The sequence below is a fragment of the Triturus cristatus genome, chromosome 3_2 (genome assembly GCF_964204655.1).
Source record: "Triturus cristatus chromosome 3_2, aTriCri1.1, whole genome shotgun sequence".
Classification (NCBI taxonomy): Eukaryota; Metazoa; Chordata; class Amphibia; order Caudata; family Salamandridae; genus Triturus; species Triturus cristatus.
In genome coordinates this window covers 487,949,947-487,968,229 of record NC_140584.1, presented here as the reverse complement: position 1 = coordinate 487,968,229, position 18,283 = coordinate 487,949,947, and the positions used below count along the sequence as shown (strand labels likewise).

The 18,283-nt window shown below is 44.3% G+C and overlaps 1 protein-coding gene across 1 annotated transcript in view; it reads left to right on the top strand.

Moving 5' to 3' along the window:
- Nucleotides 1–520: 520 nt before the first annotated feature.
- The window catches only part of DENND2B (DENN domain containing 2B), a 1,065,289-nt gene continuing 1,047,526 nt past the window's right edge, over nucleotides 521–18,283 (top strand). Inside the window, exon 1 of the mRNA XM_085648132.1 lies at nucleotides 521–657. The gene's annotated coding sequence lies outside the window, so the exon portion shown is untranslated. The remainder of the gene's footprint in view (nucleotides 658–18,283) is intronic.

Below are 18,283 nucleotides of genomic sequence, written 5' to 3'. Positions count from 1 at the left end.
CTGCACCAGGACTTTTGTGTTCAGACTCCTCTAAGCTGCAAGACTCGCGCACAGGCTGTTTTCACCACCCGAACTTACTGTCAAGAGTCTCCCTCACCAGGACGCGTGCACAAGGAGCTCACGGCACCAGGACTTGTGTTCAGACTCCTCTAAGCTGCAAGACTCGCGCACAGGCTGGTTTGGCCACCTGAATTTATTGTCAAGAGTCTCCCTCACCAGGACGCGTGCACAAGGAGCTCCCGGCACCAGGACTTGTGTTCAGACTCCTCTAAGCTGCAAGACTCGCGCACAGGCTGGTTTGGCCACCTGAATTTATTGTCAAGAGTCTCCCTCACCAGGACGCGTGCACAAGGAGCTCCCGGCACCAGGACTTGTGTTCAGACTCCTCTAAGCTGCAAGACTCGCGCACAGGCTGGTTTGGCCACCTGAATTTATTGTCAAGAGTCTCCCTCACCAGGACGCGTGCACAAGGAGCTCCCGGCACCAGGACTTGTGTTCAGACTCCTCTAAGCTGCAAGACTCGCGCACAGGCTGGTTTGGCCACCTGAATTTATTGTCAAGAGTCTCCCTCACCAGGACGTGTGCACGGGGTGCTCGGGGCACCAGGACTTGTGAACCGCCTGCTCTGCTGGTCCGCTCCCTTAAGAAAGGCACCCGGTAAGACTGCGCGTGGCACTGCAGCATTGCATGGCACCTTCCATTATGCATGAGCTAGTGAAAGAGCGTATAGTCCCGCATCATTGCATAGCTGAGATTTGGAGTCCTTTTTTTGTTTCTCGAGTCTAAGTAGCATCTTAATTTCAGACAATAGCGCCTTTCCACAAGTTATTTGTGAATTCATCGCCTGTCCTTGCGCAGTGCTGCATCTATTTATGCTGTTATGAGCGGCGAGTTTTACACAATTTGAACCCATCTTGCACAGCACGGAAGATTGAGATAGTTTGTGAGTTCACTTGTTGCACGGTTCGGATACAGACCGCAGGGAATGGTGATTTAATTTTCTTCTGGCTTAATTAGAGCCGTGCAGGAGGCAGGGCCAGGCTGGAAGCCAAAGCCAGCCCTGGCACAAATGATCGCCGCTCTCTGCAGGAGGGCAGGCCGCTGTTCATAAAGGGGCCAGGGAAAATCAGTGCTTTAAATCGGCCGGCATGGAGTACCGGCACTTTTTTATTTTGAGAGGAAGAGTACCGGCACTACTCAAGAGAAATGTAATACTTTCAATTGGAGAGTACCGGCACTTTTCAGAAACAAGCACTTTTATTTTTCCATTTCAAGCACTGGGGGGAGGGGAGAGGGGGGGGGGGTGTTGTATAGGTCATGGCGGCCCATCCTCCTGAGCGAGATGATTCCTCGCCTACAGTCCTCTGGGAAACGCTAGAGCGCAGAATGGCTGGTATGGACTTACCTGGGGGTGAAAGGAGCGGGATGAAGGGCTCATGCACAGCTTTTAGACACAGCCCCAAATCTGTAGCTGTCGTTTGTTAGAAAATCCACCAGGCTGCCTGATATTTGGCTGTCAGTAGTGTGGACGCAATCCCACGTCTCCGGCGCCTCAGGTTTCCACTCAGAATAAAATGCATTTTGTGCCCGGTGGTGTTAACGGGACCAGGTAACGCTCTCTGTGGGCATGCTGTCTTTCCCAGTGGGCAGGGGCGTAACGAACACCTTCCACCTCCCGCAGTGTGCCCCACCCAGTCTTCTATGCATAAAGGGGGAGGGGGGTCAGCTATTCAGCTCCAGTGTTTGGGTACTACTAGGGGCCCCTCTCCATCTCTTGCAGAAGGGGCTGGGCCCCCAAGGTTTCCTTACGTCACTGCCAGTGGGAGTGTGTGGGACGCTCGCAGCGAGACCCTCTGTGTGCTCTCTTAGATTACCGGAATTACGACCTTGGTGGTGTTTGCTGGTCGCTGAGAGGGTTACTTATGTAGCATACTTTGCACAGTCAGTTTTGGACTCCAGCACAGAGGGCGAAGGAGAGGAGGTCAGGCAAAAGCACAAACAATGTAAAGCCGACTCTACCCAAACTAACATGGAAGAGGATTTCAGCTTCAGAAAGAGGCTGAGAGGATGTGTAAGGGAACAAACAGCATTTCATATTTCCTCCCTGCTAAATCCTGGGAGCCCCTCGTGGACTGTGGACAGCACCAGTAAGAAACAAGCCTCTAAAAACTAGGGGTGAGTGATATATTCCGTTCCGCCGACGCAATTGACAGAGTTTTGGGCAAATTCCGCCAATTGCTGTGTGTCGGAATTTTTTCTCATGTGGCTCAAAAACGGTAACTTGTTGGGTGAGATTTGGGGTCCCCAGCCCGATTTGGAGTCACTAGGAGGCCATCCGGCAAGAGTTTTCCAACGCGGGCGGTCGCAACCGTTTGTGGTCAGGAAGCCGCCGCTCAAGAAAAAAATCGAATTGAGCGGCAGCAAAATCAACTTGAGAAGCAGCGCCCTCTGGCACGCCGCGTGGTGCCATTTGTGCTGATTTTTCAGCGCGGAACGAGCTCCTGGTGCTAAATCACAGCGCGAGCAGCACATCGTGCTTATTTCCATTTGTGGAATTCCGTGGAATTTCCATAGTTTTTTTCGTAACCCCGCAGAATTCCGCAGATCGAAACTCCATGAGGTCCACCCAGGCCTACTGAAAACTCATTCAATCATTCGTCTTCAAACAGTTTTATGCTGGGGAGACCCAGCAGAATGTTTTGGAGCCATGGCCTCCTTAGTCATGTGGGGGCGTGAAATGGAGTTGAAATTAAGAAGGTTTACTAACTGGCTTGCACAAAGGGGATTGTTTTAGGGGAAAACTCCCATACAAGCCTCCTCAGCTAATCCCTATAATTTTGAAAGTATCACTTGGCCCTTCTCTCCACAGCACTAGCCTTCCAGCTCTCTGCAGACCCACTGGTCACTATCTTGACCACCTCTGCACACCTCAATGCAGATGTGCTTCCGAAGCCCCATACAGCCAGCCTACACAAAGCACCATGCAGACCTCTATGCAATGCCCCATCTGGATGCACTAAACTAACCTCCATCTAGACCACAATGCAAATCTCCCCAAGCTTCTAGTGGAAAAGACTCATCCGCACACTCATAATTTAACGCAGCATCCATATAAACGTTTAAAAATGAACAACCAGACAACTTTTCAAAGCCCAATCCCATTCCCAACCAAATAGAGGAGGTTTAATGAATGGGCAAAGTGGTCAATTACCCGGGTCCCCCTGGTGGAGTGAATGTGAAAGTCGAAATTTGTGACATAAGAACCAGTGTTCATAAAAAAACGGGATTCTTTTTCTAATTTGACATCTGAGCATGAAACTTTGGCATTCTTTGCAATCCCAGCCTTAACCCTCACACTCTCAGGCATTCAAGACATCGAAAAATAATCTCTGTCATTTCTCTTTCCTTCACCTCGCCTCACCTCTTCTACCTTACACCTTTGTCATAACTGCTATCTCTTATCCTCTATCTCTGCATCTCTATGTACCTGCATTCTCCCTCTCTCTCATCTCTGTGTACCTGCATTCTCCCTCTCTCTCATCTCTGTGTACCTACATTCTCCCTCTCTCATCTCTGTGTACCTACATTCTCACTCTCTCATCTCTGTGTACCTACATTCTCCCTCTCTCTCATCTCTGTGTACCTACATTCTCCCTCTCTCTCATCTCTGTGTACCTACATTCTCACTCTCTCATCTCTGTGTACCTACATTCTCCCTCTCTCTCTCATCTCTGTGTACCTACATTCTCCCTCTCTCTCATCTCTGTGTACCTACATTCTCCCTCTCTCTCATCTCTGTGTACCTACATTCTCACTCTCTCATCTCTGTGTACCTGCATTCTCCCTCTCTCTCTCATCTCTGTGTACCTACATTCTCCCTCTCTCTCATCTCTGTGTACCTACATTCTCTCTCTCTCATCTCTGTGTACCTGCATTCTCCCTCTCTCTCATCTCTGTGTACCTACATTCTCCCTAGCTCTCATATCTGTGTACCTGACATTAGCCTACCTCACCTCTCTCTCAATAAACCCAAAGTACCTCATTCAAGTTCAGCTACTTCCACCTCTCTTTCAAGAAATTGCCTCTCCATCGCTTTCTGTGCCATCTCCATATCTATAACTCCAAATCCCCTCACTGTACCTCAACGCTCTCTCGACCTCAACCCTCTCTCTGTACGGCAGTGCACTTTTTCCATCAAACCTCTGTCCTCTAGCCACTTCTCTTCTCCTACAGACTCTTCTGTTTCTTTACCTCACCTCACTAGCTCTCTTACTCCATGTCTCAACAACTACACCTCTCTCTACTACCCTTTCAACCCTTTCTCTACCTCACCACTCCCCCAACCTCTCTATCTCATTTCTACTTCACATCTCCCTCACCACCTCACCTCTCTCTACCCCACTGCTCTTTCTGTCACTACCTAACCTCTCAACTTTACCTCCACACCAATTCACTACTTCACCGATCCACCTCGCACCTTCCTCTCTTTCTACCTCTGTTCTCTTTCCTTCACCTCACTAAATACCACACCCCTTTCTGCCTTCTATTTCTTTACTTGTACCTCTTTTCCTCCATCATCAACTCCTTGTCTCTCTCTCACACACAAACACATTTCTCTCTACCTCTTTCTTTATAGGTCTCGCTACCTCACTGTCTCTTCTTCCTTTTCTGCCTCAAAACTCTCTTCACCGCTGTATCAACCTCACCTCTCTTTCTCTTTTTTGTGGATGTCTCTCAACTGCCTCTTTCGCGCCACACCACATTTATATTTCTGCAATTTAGCGCCTCTCTCTAACTTTCTCTCTTTTTGATACCTCTCTTTAAATGACCTGTTTTTCTATGCCTCTTCCCATTTTGCTTTCTCTGTATACCGTGCATCTCTTTTTTTCCCCTTGTGTTTCTGTACTCCTCTGTCTTTCTCTACTTTTCCTTCTCCCTATTTGTGCCTCCTGCTACGGCTCTGTCTTACGCTAAAACTATACCTATCTTTACCTCTCTTTCTCTACCTACACATTCCTTCTTCATCTCTTTATTTTTCTTTCTGACTACCTCATATTTCTCCATATCCCTTACTTCTCTCCCTACTTTAGATATCTTTCTACATCATCTCTAGCTCTACCCCATTCTCCTTCTACTTCACATCTCTTGCTATGCTGTTCTCTTCGTGTCTTTGTCTTTCTACTATATCTTGACACATCACATTTCTCTTACTCAGCATGATCATAGGTAACTAGAGAAGTGTACATATATAAAAAGGAGAAGAGGAACCAGGTAATGAAAGAGAAATTCGAAGAAATATTCATATTTTAATCGATGGAATTGTAAAACTCCGCAGAGCATTCATTGCTTTGATTTTCACTGTTACAGCAAGAATGGCTCTAATGAAGGGTGGTATATTTGTGGTTACAAATATCCTGCAACTAAAGCTGCAATTTAAAGCAGTATGTGCATATATATCTTATTTTAATATTTTACAGAAGCCCAATAAACATCTACCAATTCACCCTTGGCGCGTTTTTCTTACAACGAGAGTAACAAGCTGGTTACACACTGAATTCCACTTAAATGTCGCTGCAAGTAAAGAACTACAGATCCAAACTCAAATAGAAAGGGCTTTAACAAACCTTGTTCAAGCTTTCTTTGGTACAGTTTTGCCAGTTGGCACCAGGCGCTTCAGCTCCAGCTCTTTTTGTGTGCCCTGTTTCTGAAGGTTCAACATATAGTTTAATACTGTGTGGCATACTGAGGGCTTGTTGGAGCTAAAAAGTGATAATGAATTCAACGTTCTTCCAAAATATACCTTGCCCGGGGCCTCACAAATCCTTAAGATGTCTTGGCCACTAATCAGCCACAATCAGACCACTCACTGCAAAGCACTATACCACACAAGAACCAGCCTGATACCCTCTCTACAAAGCACTATTCATGCATCCTTTTCGAAATACCATACAGATACCACACAACAAGGGGCCATTTAGGCCTACCTTACAATATCACATCTACACCCCTTTACAAAAACAAGATTGTCTCTTCAAATCAACACACAAAGCCCACCTTTGATGCTCCATCCAGATGCTGGAATAAAAGCTCCTTTCCAAAACCACTTCTTCAGAGTCCCATCCACACCCCGTGTACAGTTCCTTCTAGATGCTTTCTTTAAAACCACTTCTCCCACCCCCTGTTCAGAGCTCTAACAAGACACCTGTGCAAATTCATAGTTTCATCCAGGCATTCTCCAGACAGGCTGCTCTTTACCTGTTCACCCATCCCCATCCAGCCACACTCTTCAAAGCCATTGTAGATTCTCTGTCTAGAGAGCTGCAACCAGAACCAGTTATAACGTTCTGTCTCGGCAATCTCTTTACCTCTGTCTGTCCAGACAATCTCTTTAACTCTTTAACCTGTGTGACATCCTCTTACCAAAGTCTCAGTTAGACCACCTCTGCAAAATCCAGGAAAGTTAAAACACAGACCACCCATCCACAGGCACAGGCAAATACGTATTTTATACCAGGCAATCGAAGACCCTCAAGGGCTGTAAGCAGCACCATCAGAGAATCAAACCTGCCCAGTAAGCAGACTGAATGCAGTTTTGCCTGAACCATCACGCTGGAGTTCAGACAGATCAACCGCTGGCAGCATTCACAGATATTGGCAAAATGTGGAGGTTAGATTCAGGCAAGGCACTCTCAGATATGTGTGATTACTGATTTCAGTCACAAATCAGTCATTCTCAAGTACAGGTGAGCTGCTGAATGCTGAGTTCAGACGCAGAGCAGACATTCACAGACTTGGATGACTATTGATTTCAGACCAGGCATTCAGTGATATCAATGGCTTCTCATTTCTGCCAGACCCCTGCCTCAAGCCCCTGGATTGTAAACGTCAGCACCAAGGTATGAATTAACAAAAATGTAAAGTAACTAAATGGGGGGTTTCCTAACTCACCTAGATGGAGTTCAGATGCAGACAACAGGCAGACAGACATTTGTTAATGTAGACAACAGACTGGCCAGGCATCCCCACCCAAAGTCATACAGAGGCTAACTTTAGACAAAAACTCAACATTCATAGGTATAGGTAAACACAGATTTCAGATGCAGACCAAGCACCTGCAAATACTGATTTGAAGCCCAGATCATGCATTCACACGTATTGACGGAGGTAACATTCAGACAAACATTATTTCCTATGGGGTTTTAATTTAAGTCCCTACCTCTGTTATTTTCTATGGGAGGGTTTTGCAGTGGTTGGTCATATATGGTGCTGTAATTACTCCAACTCTGAGCTGGAGTAATGTTCTACAGTTGTGGTACCCTTTGTGGTTGTGCTAACTTTAGAAGTGTATTTTGTGAATAGCAATGGACTTCTGGGTTAGAGGGTGGGCGCATGTCCATCCCTAACGCTTCCTAAGCCACCCCTTACTCCTCCCTAAACCACTCCCATTTAGTAGTAAGTATGCCCCTTTTCCCATTTACTTCCCTGGTCCCTCCCACATTTACTACTAAGTAGTAAACATTAAAAAAAGCCACATTAAGCTTTGCTAAGGGCCTTGTCTTCAGCTGACTGCCAGAACTAGATGGGTCTCTCCAGTGGCCCTGGCGCTCCCCCTCCCCCCCAGGACCAGTTGAGGGAAGATCTGGACCCCACTTTCACTCCAAGTGCCCTAAAAAACATCTCGGAGGCTCTGGGGCGTGAGAGTGTCGGCAGGCGGGTTCTCTGCTAGCTGGTGGCGGAGTGACTCAGCAAGATGCCAGGAGAGGAGAAGACTGGAACAGGGAGCAGGCAAAACCAGCTGCAAAGTGAGCCCTGTTAAAGGCAGGAGGCCTGCTTTAACTCTTCCTGGTGGCCAGAGCTCCCCACCAGAAGCAAAACATGCCACGGATCATCAAAATGGGCCCAATGATATTTAACCTTTTGACTCCAGAGAGGATAGGAGAGCTGAAGGTTTAGATCTACATTCGTAGGTTTGTGAATAGCATTTCGCATTACTACAAAACTCCGTTTGTAAATAGGCCCTATAGAATTATGTTAGCGCCTGGAGTGCAGGCACAGGCCATCGTTAAGTGGGCCATCACAGCGATGGGACATTTAAGACACAAATTCCCTTTGACCATGCCTTCACAGAAAAACTGGCTCAGAGCTGTCCCGCACACACGATTGCCGGTATTTACAGGCATCAATGAACACAAAGGGCGGTCAAACAATCTTCAGAACCTTTCCCACGCGATCGCAGGGTTCAGACACCGACCCGACTGGCACAGGCTTCCAGAGGCATGAGTGAAGGTGGAGACACTGAACACCCTTGATTGAGCTTTCAGTCACGTGCGAACACAGAGTTCAGATGTACTTGAGCAGGCATTCGTGGACATAGCTTAACATGAAACTCAAGCACAGGCCATCCCGGATCTTTATTTTCCAGACACTGGTAGATCGAGTGGTTCCAGCACAGAAGCAACTCCAGTGAGGCATGCCTAGGAAGCAACAAACAGATGAAAAGCCCATAGAACCAGACTTAAAACACGTGTCTACATCTGTGCTAAGTCAACCACAACACGCCCTTTCTACGTCTGTCCACCATGTGGAATGTTCCCCATCTGGGCTTCTGCTCAGTTGCCTCGTCTGTTCCGCTGTCCCCGGATGGGCTGGATCTGGGTCAGTGAGCACCTCGACTGGGGGCGTGTTTCACTGCCGAGTCCTAGGAGCACCATTAACACACTGCCCTGCTGGCCTTGTACCCCCTTATTGGAAATGGTTACATTGATGGGTTCGTTGTGTTATATTCTGTGGACCAGGGTATCAATGTGATGAACGTGGTAGTAAAATTCATTTCTATCCTGCACAGTGTCTGAGATTGATGTAAAGCACGACTGGAAATCCTGGCACATTTCCAGTTATGTGTTAGTACTTTTTGTACGAAAAGCGTTCATATAAACTCCCCAAGAGCTTACACATCTTTTGAGATGCAAAAGAATTGTTACCCAATGTTTCAGCTGTAGAAACGTCTTTGATTTTAACAGGAAATATCTTCGTGGAATACAAGGGGTGGCATCAGTAGAGGCGACCTGAATGAAACATTTTATTAATCGCATACAGAAATATATTTTTCCATTTGGAAAAAATGCATTGTTTTGCATTTATACAGTCCTGATGACAGCTGTAGCTATTTTGGATTTTTTGTAGTCTTAAACAGATTAAAGATAGGATGGGGTGGTTAGTCACTTTTGTAAAAAAAAAATACAGACTTTGCATATGGGGCCATGTGAGGCAGGATTTTTCTAGATTAAGAACTATCAGACATTCCAATTTACAAATGTACATAAGGACTGCAGCTAGACCAAATAAGCATTTATTGGCGCCAATAAGTTAGACAAAATATTCCATTGATTAACTACAATAAGCACAACACAAATTAATTTGTTTCATGATTTATACATATTTATTTTTATCTTTATTTCTGTACCACAATATTCTGAAACTCATTTCAAGGGTTGCTTTTATTCATTCCAGGTTGGCAAATACTGTGCCTGGAGCGGTAAAGGGCTTTTGCCATTTTACTGGTCGGTGTGCATGGCACTGTGCTAATCCTACGCTTAAAGACTTGCTGTAGAAATGGCAAAAGTCCTTGTCCCTTTCTATCTCGGCATAGGTGGCTATTTGCTAATCCTATGCTTAAAAACTTTGGTAGAAAAGCAGTCATTTGAGGTGAGCAAATTCAGTGTCACTGGTGTTGAAGGGTGCTCTATATAGGAGCTGCTCTCCACCTAAACTTGGGAACAACCCATAGAGAGCTCTCTCTCTCCTCTTTCCTCCCCCCCCTTACTGTTGAATGTGTAATTCCTTATACACCATATTTCTAGCTATCCCAGGTCTTCCTTCTCAAGAGCTCGTGAGTTTCCTAAAATACTGTGTGACTCCATAAATTTGTAGAGTTTAACAATCTTGAATTCTGAATGTCCTCTTTGCCCATTATTTTCTCATTGGCAGACACATTTATGCGATTGCCATTTTAACTGACTGAGCTTCTTTATAGATAAAGATAGATAAGTGGAGCAAGCTATAGCCCTACCTAGGAGCCTGGCCATTATCAGCGCAGCAGGTCCAGGGCTATTATTGATGCCTGATTTTACTATGTGGTGCATCATCTTGCCTCGACACCCCACCCGCCATAGCCTGACCTCACCCGCTAAAGCACCCAGGGAGCAGTGTGCTAGTGATTCTGGATTTGAAAGGTAAAGACACAAAGATGTGTACTGGAGCAAAGATCAGACTCAGGGGTGACTCTGGATGCTGGCAAAATGTGCATGAGAGTGCTCAGAGCGCATGAACCCTAGGCCTGTGCACAGACCTAGCAAGTGTAAGCCTGGGAGTCCATGGAAGCGGCCCAGCTAGGTCTCGGTGTGGCTTGGGGGCACACATTGTGCTCCAGCTCAATTTCTCTCTTTCTGTCCAAACAAACTGTAGTAGAAAATCAGACCAAATAGAGCACACTAAAGACCCCAAAGACAACACGGGGCCATTAACTGCCACAAGTGACTAACATACTGGGTCCATTTTGAACATAGATCAGCAAAGTTCAAAGACTAACTGAACCCAACCAAACCGGACAAAGACTTTTAAAAGCCAAAGTTTACACCAGTGATGGAGGGGAAACGAGGAGCCATTCCTACAAAGTCTCTAACATTACCAACAGCTGCTGCCTTGGTAGTGGCGAGGTTGGCACTGCGGCTCTGGGAGAGGTGAAGACGAGCACAGACATCATCGTTCACCCTGAGCTGGAAGCTCTCCCATGAAGTCTTTGAAACACCCAAACTCAACATCAAGCCGAAAAGAAGGTGGTCACGTGCAGAGCTGGTTCTATGTGGGAGAGAGAGAAAGTGAGCAGGCCCAATTTGCCCGATCAGTTCCATCGAACCTGGGCTAAGAAGACATCCCCAGAGAGGACTCGCCACAGGCTGAACCAGTACCAGGACAAATAATGAATGAGGTGGGAAGGCTGAATTCAACAGGCACCAATGAAAACCAACTGGGCTCCATTACAAGGAGCTACAGCACTATTCATAAATACCTTACGAGGCAGTCCCTCCAATCCATTGATAAGCAATAAAGCTCACGTGATGAAAAACCTCTCAAGGTCTTTCTGCCTCACTTACTCATAGACAGGCCTCTTATGAAATAACACCGAAGGAGAAGGTGAGCAAGCTAATGGACATAAGTAATCAAAGGGCTTCAGGGTCTCGCCCAAAACTAGGGGCTGAACATGAGGACATGAATATGGAGATCATAGAGCTCTCCTCAACAATCATGGGAGACACTAAATCCAAGGCATACAAACGGGACTTTTATCACTCGAATGAGATGAATGAGTCCAACAGGGGCGGACTCGAAGGCTAGCAAAGGGACTGAATATGACGACCCAAATTGATCAAACTACTAATCTTCAATACAACCTGTAGAGACAGCGCCCCAAGGGCCTGGAAAGGGATGAGTTGGTAAGCTCCAGTCCAAATGACAGTCACAATGAGAGACATTGGTCACTGCCCAACTACTCAGATCAGACCTTCAATGGAGCCTCAAAGTAAACTAGCTCTAATTTTCCTAAACTCTTCACATACAAACCATTTAGGGTAAACACCGTTGCAGGGCCAGAGGAAGATACACTGACCCTAGAAAGAGGAGAGAAGAAGACACGGCCTGGCAAATTAATGAACAATTGTGTTCACAGAAGGAATTTGAATGCGCCCGACATGATTCTTAACACCATCAACTCCTTATTAGCTGCTTCCCAAGCCCTGACATGGCTGTCACACAAACTTGAGGTCCAAGTGGATCTCACACAACTGCTGCCTCAAAGTATTTTAACTCTAGCTAAAAATAGGGCTATGCTAGATCAAAAACTGGACATCATCACAAGCCACATGGCAAGTCAGAGGATGATGGGAGTCACAATGCCACAAATGACAAACTTTCCACCTAACTGGATTTGCTATTGACATTAGTGGACCACATAAAAGCCTCAGGTTCCATTCAAGGCTTTGCTAATGCCCCGTGCTTTAAATTAACAAAAGTAGATGCCCCTGAGCAGGCAGGCAATGTCACCACGACTGGCCTTGTAGGGCTTCAGATAGTCACTGCCACTGGAGAGGGTGGGTAGAATGGAACATCACAAATAATGGAACTTAAGGTGCACCTACACAACAACACTAAAGTTAAGCAATTAGACATCCAATGCTCAGGTGACAGAATAAAAGAAAACTTAGTAGGAACATTGCACGTCAAGACCTCACAAGAGGTGGAAAAGCTACTAAAACGCCTTTCTCGCAGAGAAAATTTAAAACTACTAAACTGAAATCCACAAAAAGACTTTAAAAACCAAAAGGTACATATGCTTACCACGAGGAAGTACCTATCACGGCAACAGCAATGGAACCGATACAAGAGCATTCATCGGCAATCAACCAGCAGGGGACCAGCGCCAACTGGAAGGTGGTAAGCTACGCAAAGGCCATAGCATCCGCCATGCCAAGTTCAAGGAGGAATTCACGACCTGGAAGGATACATATGAAGTAGGCCATCAAGAAATGACCCCATGACGCCCATGGAAGGGGATCACCCTCGCCCACCTCCCACAACAGGAACCCAAATATTTACTCCTGAATACACCACGAGAGGGTTGTGTGACACGCTAACTAGACCAAACATCCTAAGTCTGCTAAAAAACACCCCTGCATTAGCTTTCCTCACAACAGAGCAACTAAAAACAGTGCAATTTAAAACGAGCACTTGGATTAGCCCCAAAGAATCAACAGTAACAGACTGGAGGAACATAGGCTATGTAAAAAATGTCCTAAAGGAAAGTAAGCATTTTGAGGCATGAGGTATTTTTGCCAGTGAGCCCGTGGCAGAAAAGTACCCCCACGTGGTAATACAAAGACAACATGACAAACTGGAGCCTAGTACAGGAAGCAGCTTACTGAGAGGAACCAAACAGCCTCTAGTCCCCTCATCGGAAAGAAAACAATCCGGTTGACAAACAGACAGTGTGAAAACACTTCAGACTACTTTCCATCTGACGAGAAATCCAGTTGTGGCTGGCTAACAGCAGCCTTAGCATCCAAGGACCAGCAGTGCCCCTAACATCACGAAACTAAAGACAAATAGGGTTATATACTGCATTAGGGTGGTTAGTTGGTACGCTGTAGGACTAGCCAACCTCATAGAACAAAAAGAAGCCCTCGACTACTTGGGTACAGCTGATGTCCTGGAAGTTTGGACCACAGTGGCTATCTCAATCCCAGGTTATCATGCAATTCACAAAACCGCTCAGAAGAAAAATATCTTTGGAAGGCCCGTTGGTGGGTTATCTGTTTTTGAAAAAACTCGAACTTCAACTTAAAGTAAGAGAGATAAAAACCCTCACAAATGACTCGCAAGCTCTGGAATTCCATAGCTTAGAAATAGGGGGCCAATTATTTTTCACAATAGTGTTGAACATTTACATCAACCCATGAAAAGAGGGCAGAAAAAAGGCCGTCATGGATGTTTGTGAGCAAATACGGGAAATCGCTTATCAGCACCCTGGCCACAAGATCATCCTTGGAGGTGACTTCAACATTTGAAACTTGGACCAAACAGAAGGAGACCAGAAGAAAATAAATCAACATCACCTAGAGGACTGCATTAAGGAACTCCACATCCACACATATGATCAACAAGGTATCTCTAAGAGCAAATGACAATCCACATAAGACTATGTCTTTCTGAGCCGCCAACTGTGAGTGAGATGCACTGAGTATAAGATCCCGGTTAGAACTGAAAGTGATCACCATCCTTTCACAATAATGATCAACATGTGTGTCACTACTCACATCCTTGTTAAACCTGCCAGCTCCCCGTTAACGTTAGCATCCAACCCTTTACAAAAAAGGGTCAAGTGGAGTTCTGGGAGAAGCCTCCTTTTCCATTCATGAAAAGCACAACAATTGTCAACTTGCTTCATACAGACCTTGACCTAGGTGGAGAAATCCTGGGGGATTTGTAGTATGCTGCACTCTATGGTTTTTGCAGCTCTATGGCATCTAGTTTGACATAGGGTGTTCTAGTATGGAATGTCAAAGTGGAATTGTACAGTTGACGCTTTAACTGACATTTCTCCAAGGAACTGTGGAGTTAATAGTCAATAAAACGTGTCTCCCAGTGTCCATAGTCTGGGAGTCATTACTGCAAAATTGACGACAGAATTTGGACTACAACTCCACCCTTGTGTTCAGAGGTGTGCTGTTCAGCCATCAACTTGAAGCAGATTGAAAGATTTACGCTTTTACTGCATAGCCTTTACGTGTTTGATCAACATGTACTGCTTAGCCATATCGTGTTGGATTGAGAGCACCGCAAGAGGCAAATAGAAAGACGACGGAGAGGAGCAGCGTTCCAGTAAGTCAGGTCACGACACAACACAACTGGGGAAGATGACGAACGTCTCTCACACTAAAACGATCATCAAAGTGCAGAGTCAAGTGTGGAGGCTTTGGCAAACGTTCATCGAGGAGCAGAGTGAAGCGCATCATCGAGGAGCAGAGTGAAGCGCATCGCAGCATGGTAACAAGTCTGTGGCCAACTGAGATTTTGTGAAAAGAAAAAGTTTCATGGTCTATGTCTGTGGGGGTCCCGTGGATATACTGTGTGAGTTCAGGCATTGATTTTGTCGATTAACATTTGTACCTGTGGAGCAAGTGCACGGTTATGTTGTGCACGCAGCATTGCACTATTTGAGTTTTGCGAAGTTTATGACAACACTGTTTGGTCACCAAGGCAGTTTTAACTGCCTGACTTTCTAAGCACGTTCTATATCTCAAGTCAGTTTACATGTTAGTGCATGCACAGTTTGCTAAATCGTGTGTAACCAATATGTGTCAGCAGTAACAAGTATATTTCTCTGCATACTTAAAGAATAATTTACACATGTTATAGGGAGTTTTGCCTTGTGGTCTACCATTGTATACAGTGATATTTTTCAAACCTTTATTTGTTAAAGGTTAACTAAGTTCCGGGTATTTTGTGAAGTTAAATGCACAGTATGCAAAGTGTACATCCACCACCATCCTTTTTACAGCTTCCAAGAGACCCACCAGTTAGGTGGAAAGTATGGGACAGGGTCTTTACGAAATATTTGGGGGCAGTTGGTGGAAACAGATTTGGTGCAGAACACATAAGGTATATTTTGGAACACAATTTAGGTTTTGAGGGGCAGGCTGTCATTGAACACTTGCCACCATTGGAAATTGGTGAAGGAGAAGATGAGTTAGATGAATTTGAAGATGCTGTGGTCAGATTAGAAAAACAATTTGATATACAGGCAAGCATTGTTGTCTCAGGGCATAGATTCTTCACCTGGGAAACAGAAATCCGAAAAGAGTATTGATGCCTATGTGGCAGCTTTACACATATTAGCGTCTGAGTGTGAATTCGAAAATTTCACATCTCAGTTAGTACATGATAAGATTGTCAGATGTAGAGACAAAAAAGTGAAGGAAAAATTGCTCACATTGAAAAATCCTTTGTTAGAAGAGACCATTAGCATAGTCAAAAGTATAGAAGTATTCCACACTGCATCTAAAGAGTTAGTGAAAACTTATTAAGTTGTGGTGGGAGTAATCAAAGAACAAAATAGGCACAGTCTAAGCTGAATAAGTTAAACAAGAATTTGGTACCAATGAAAATGGAAACTAAGAATAGTCTTCAAAAGAATGTATATTCCAAATGCGGGCTTCCATCACATTTTCCCAATGGACATTTATGTTCTGCAAGGAGTGCCTCATGTCGCAAGTGTGGCAAACAAGGTACTTTTGAAAAGGTATGCTTATCTAAAGACAAAGTCAATATGGTATAAAACAGATAAAGTAAAGAATGAGGATGCTGAGGATGTCATTGGCTCCATGAATGATCTGGTGTTAGTTGTGGAAGTTGATTTGGATAAATGTGTGCATCCCTACGTTGATAATGTTGTAGAGGGCAAGGATGTAAATTATTAGTAGATTCAGGTGCGTATGACTGTGATAATTGAAGAACTATTTCGTCAAAGGGGGGGTAACTATCAGCTTGAAGCAACAGATATAAATCCGGTATCTTATGAAGGAAGGAAGATAGAGCTAAAAGGTTTTTTTGAAACACATCTTATATTCAAGGATTGTTTTAATCAGAATAAGGTGTATGTAGCCAAGAAAAGTCTTACAATTTTAAGTTGGTACCCCAAAGGATTGTTCGAGACCTGGAACCAAGGAACAAGTATCCCTTGTGACTGATGAAAATCAAAGTGGAGTAGAAGTTTGGGCCAATATGTTTAAGGAGGTGTTTACTGATAAACTTGGGTGCATCAGAGGTTTAAAAAAATGATCAAAGTTAGAGATCATGTCATGCCAGTCAAACATAAACTGCATAACAGTGTGAAAGGTGACCTTGCTGATGAATTGAAAAGGATGTGTGGGACATGGGTTATTAAGCCTATTGAGTCATCTTTATGGCTTTCTCCGTTGGTAGTAGCAGTCAAAAAAAATGGAAGTTTGAGACTATGTGTGGACTTACGTAGTTTAAATAATGAAATATGGGTAGATTCACATCCCTTACCAAGAACTGATAATATAGTATCCAAGTTTTCTGGGGCTAAAATATTTTCAAAAATTTACTTAGCGTCAGCATGCCACCAAGTGCAGTTAGATGCTAGTTTAAGGTATCTTACTGATTTCATATCCTCCAATGGTACCTTCCTGTTCAAGAGGATGCCATTTGGATTGACTTTGGCGACTGCTGTTTTTCAGCGTATTATGAAATTCTTTTTGCAAGGGGTGGCAAATACAGTAGTATTCCAGGATGACATTTTGGTGTCAGGCAAAATTAGAGAAGAGCATGACAAGAATTTGAAGGGTGTGTTGAATAAATTGCAGGAGATGGGCATTGTTGCAAACAAATGGAAGTGTGTGTTTGGAGTTGGCTCTATTGAATATCTAGGGAATCGCATTTCGCAAGATGGAGTTGAACACGTCCTGGTTTGATCGAGGCCATTGTTAAAGCTGGGTGTTTGCCAGTACTATTCTATATTCATACAGAATTCTGCTGCCAGAACTGAACACATGAGAGTGTTATTAAGAAGAGGGGTGAATTTTGTTTGGAATTTTAAGTGTCAGGAAGAATTTGAGCAGGTTAAAGCTGAACTTGCAAGCCAAAAGATTTTAACGCCATATGATCCATCCAAGGAATGCATTGTTTCGGTTGATGCTGGTTTGAGTGGTTTTGAGTGGTATGATCACCCAAATGAAGCAAGGCAAAGAATGTACAATAGGGTTTTAGTCCTGGGTGTTGCTTCCAAGTGAGAAAACCGACTCTGCAATTGAGCGCAAGAGGTTGCCTTTTTGTTGTGCAGTCGAAAGGTTCAAAAGTTTTCTGTTGGGCAGTTTATTCAAACTATTGACAGATCACAGGAGATCAGGAGAAAAGACCCAAGGTGCAAGTGGGCGATTGGGTTAGACTTAAGCATCCTCACAAGGTCGCAAAGAGGTTGTCAAAATTTGGACCACCACTAAATGTGGATGCTGTGTACCGCTTTGCTGTGAGAGTTAATAGGAAAGATTGGTGGAATATATCCAGGGTGTACAAGTTCCTATACCAGGTAGTTATCAGGATAAATGATTAAGAAAAGACCAGCGACAAAAATGTTGTTCAAGTGAATGAAAACACAGAAAAGTAACAGAAGAGTGAATCCACCTAAACATTTTGGATGGTAGTGGGTGTGTGTAGCAGAATATTCATTTTTAGATGTTATTTCATTTTCACTGTGAACCTGTGTATTTATTATTGTAAATTAATCAGGTGTATTTGTTTTATATTTTTAGTGTATGTGTCTTTCCTTATTCTATTTTTGTGATTTCCATTTTTCTGGATTCATATAATTATGCTTAATGTTAAGGGGTCTTATAGGTTTTCTTGTTTCATTTTTTATCAATTGTAGAGTTTTATAAGTTGAGCAATATGTATGTACACTTTGTTTATTTGTTGAAAAGAAAGGAGATGTTGTACTATGCTGCACTCTTTGGTTATGTGTAGCTCTATGGCATCTAATATGACTTAGGGTGTTCGAGTATGGAATGTCCAAGTAAAATTGTAAGGTTGAGGCGTTAACTGACATTTCTCCAGGGAGCTGTGGAGTTGTTAGTCATTAAAACATGTGTCTTCCAGGATCCACAGTTTTCGAGTCATTACTACAGGATTCTAATAAGGGATCTTCATGCCA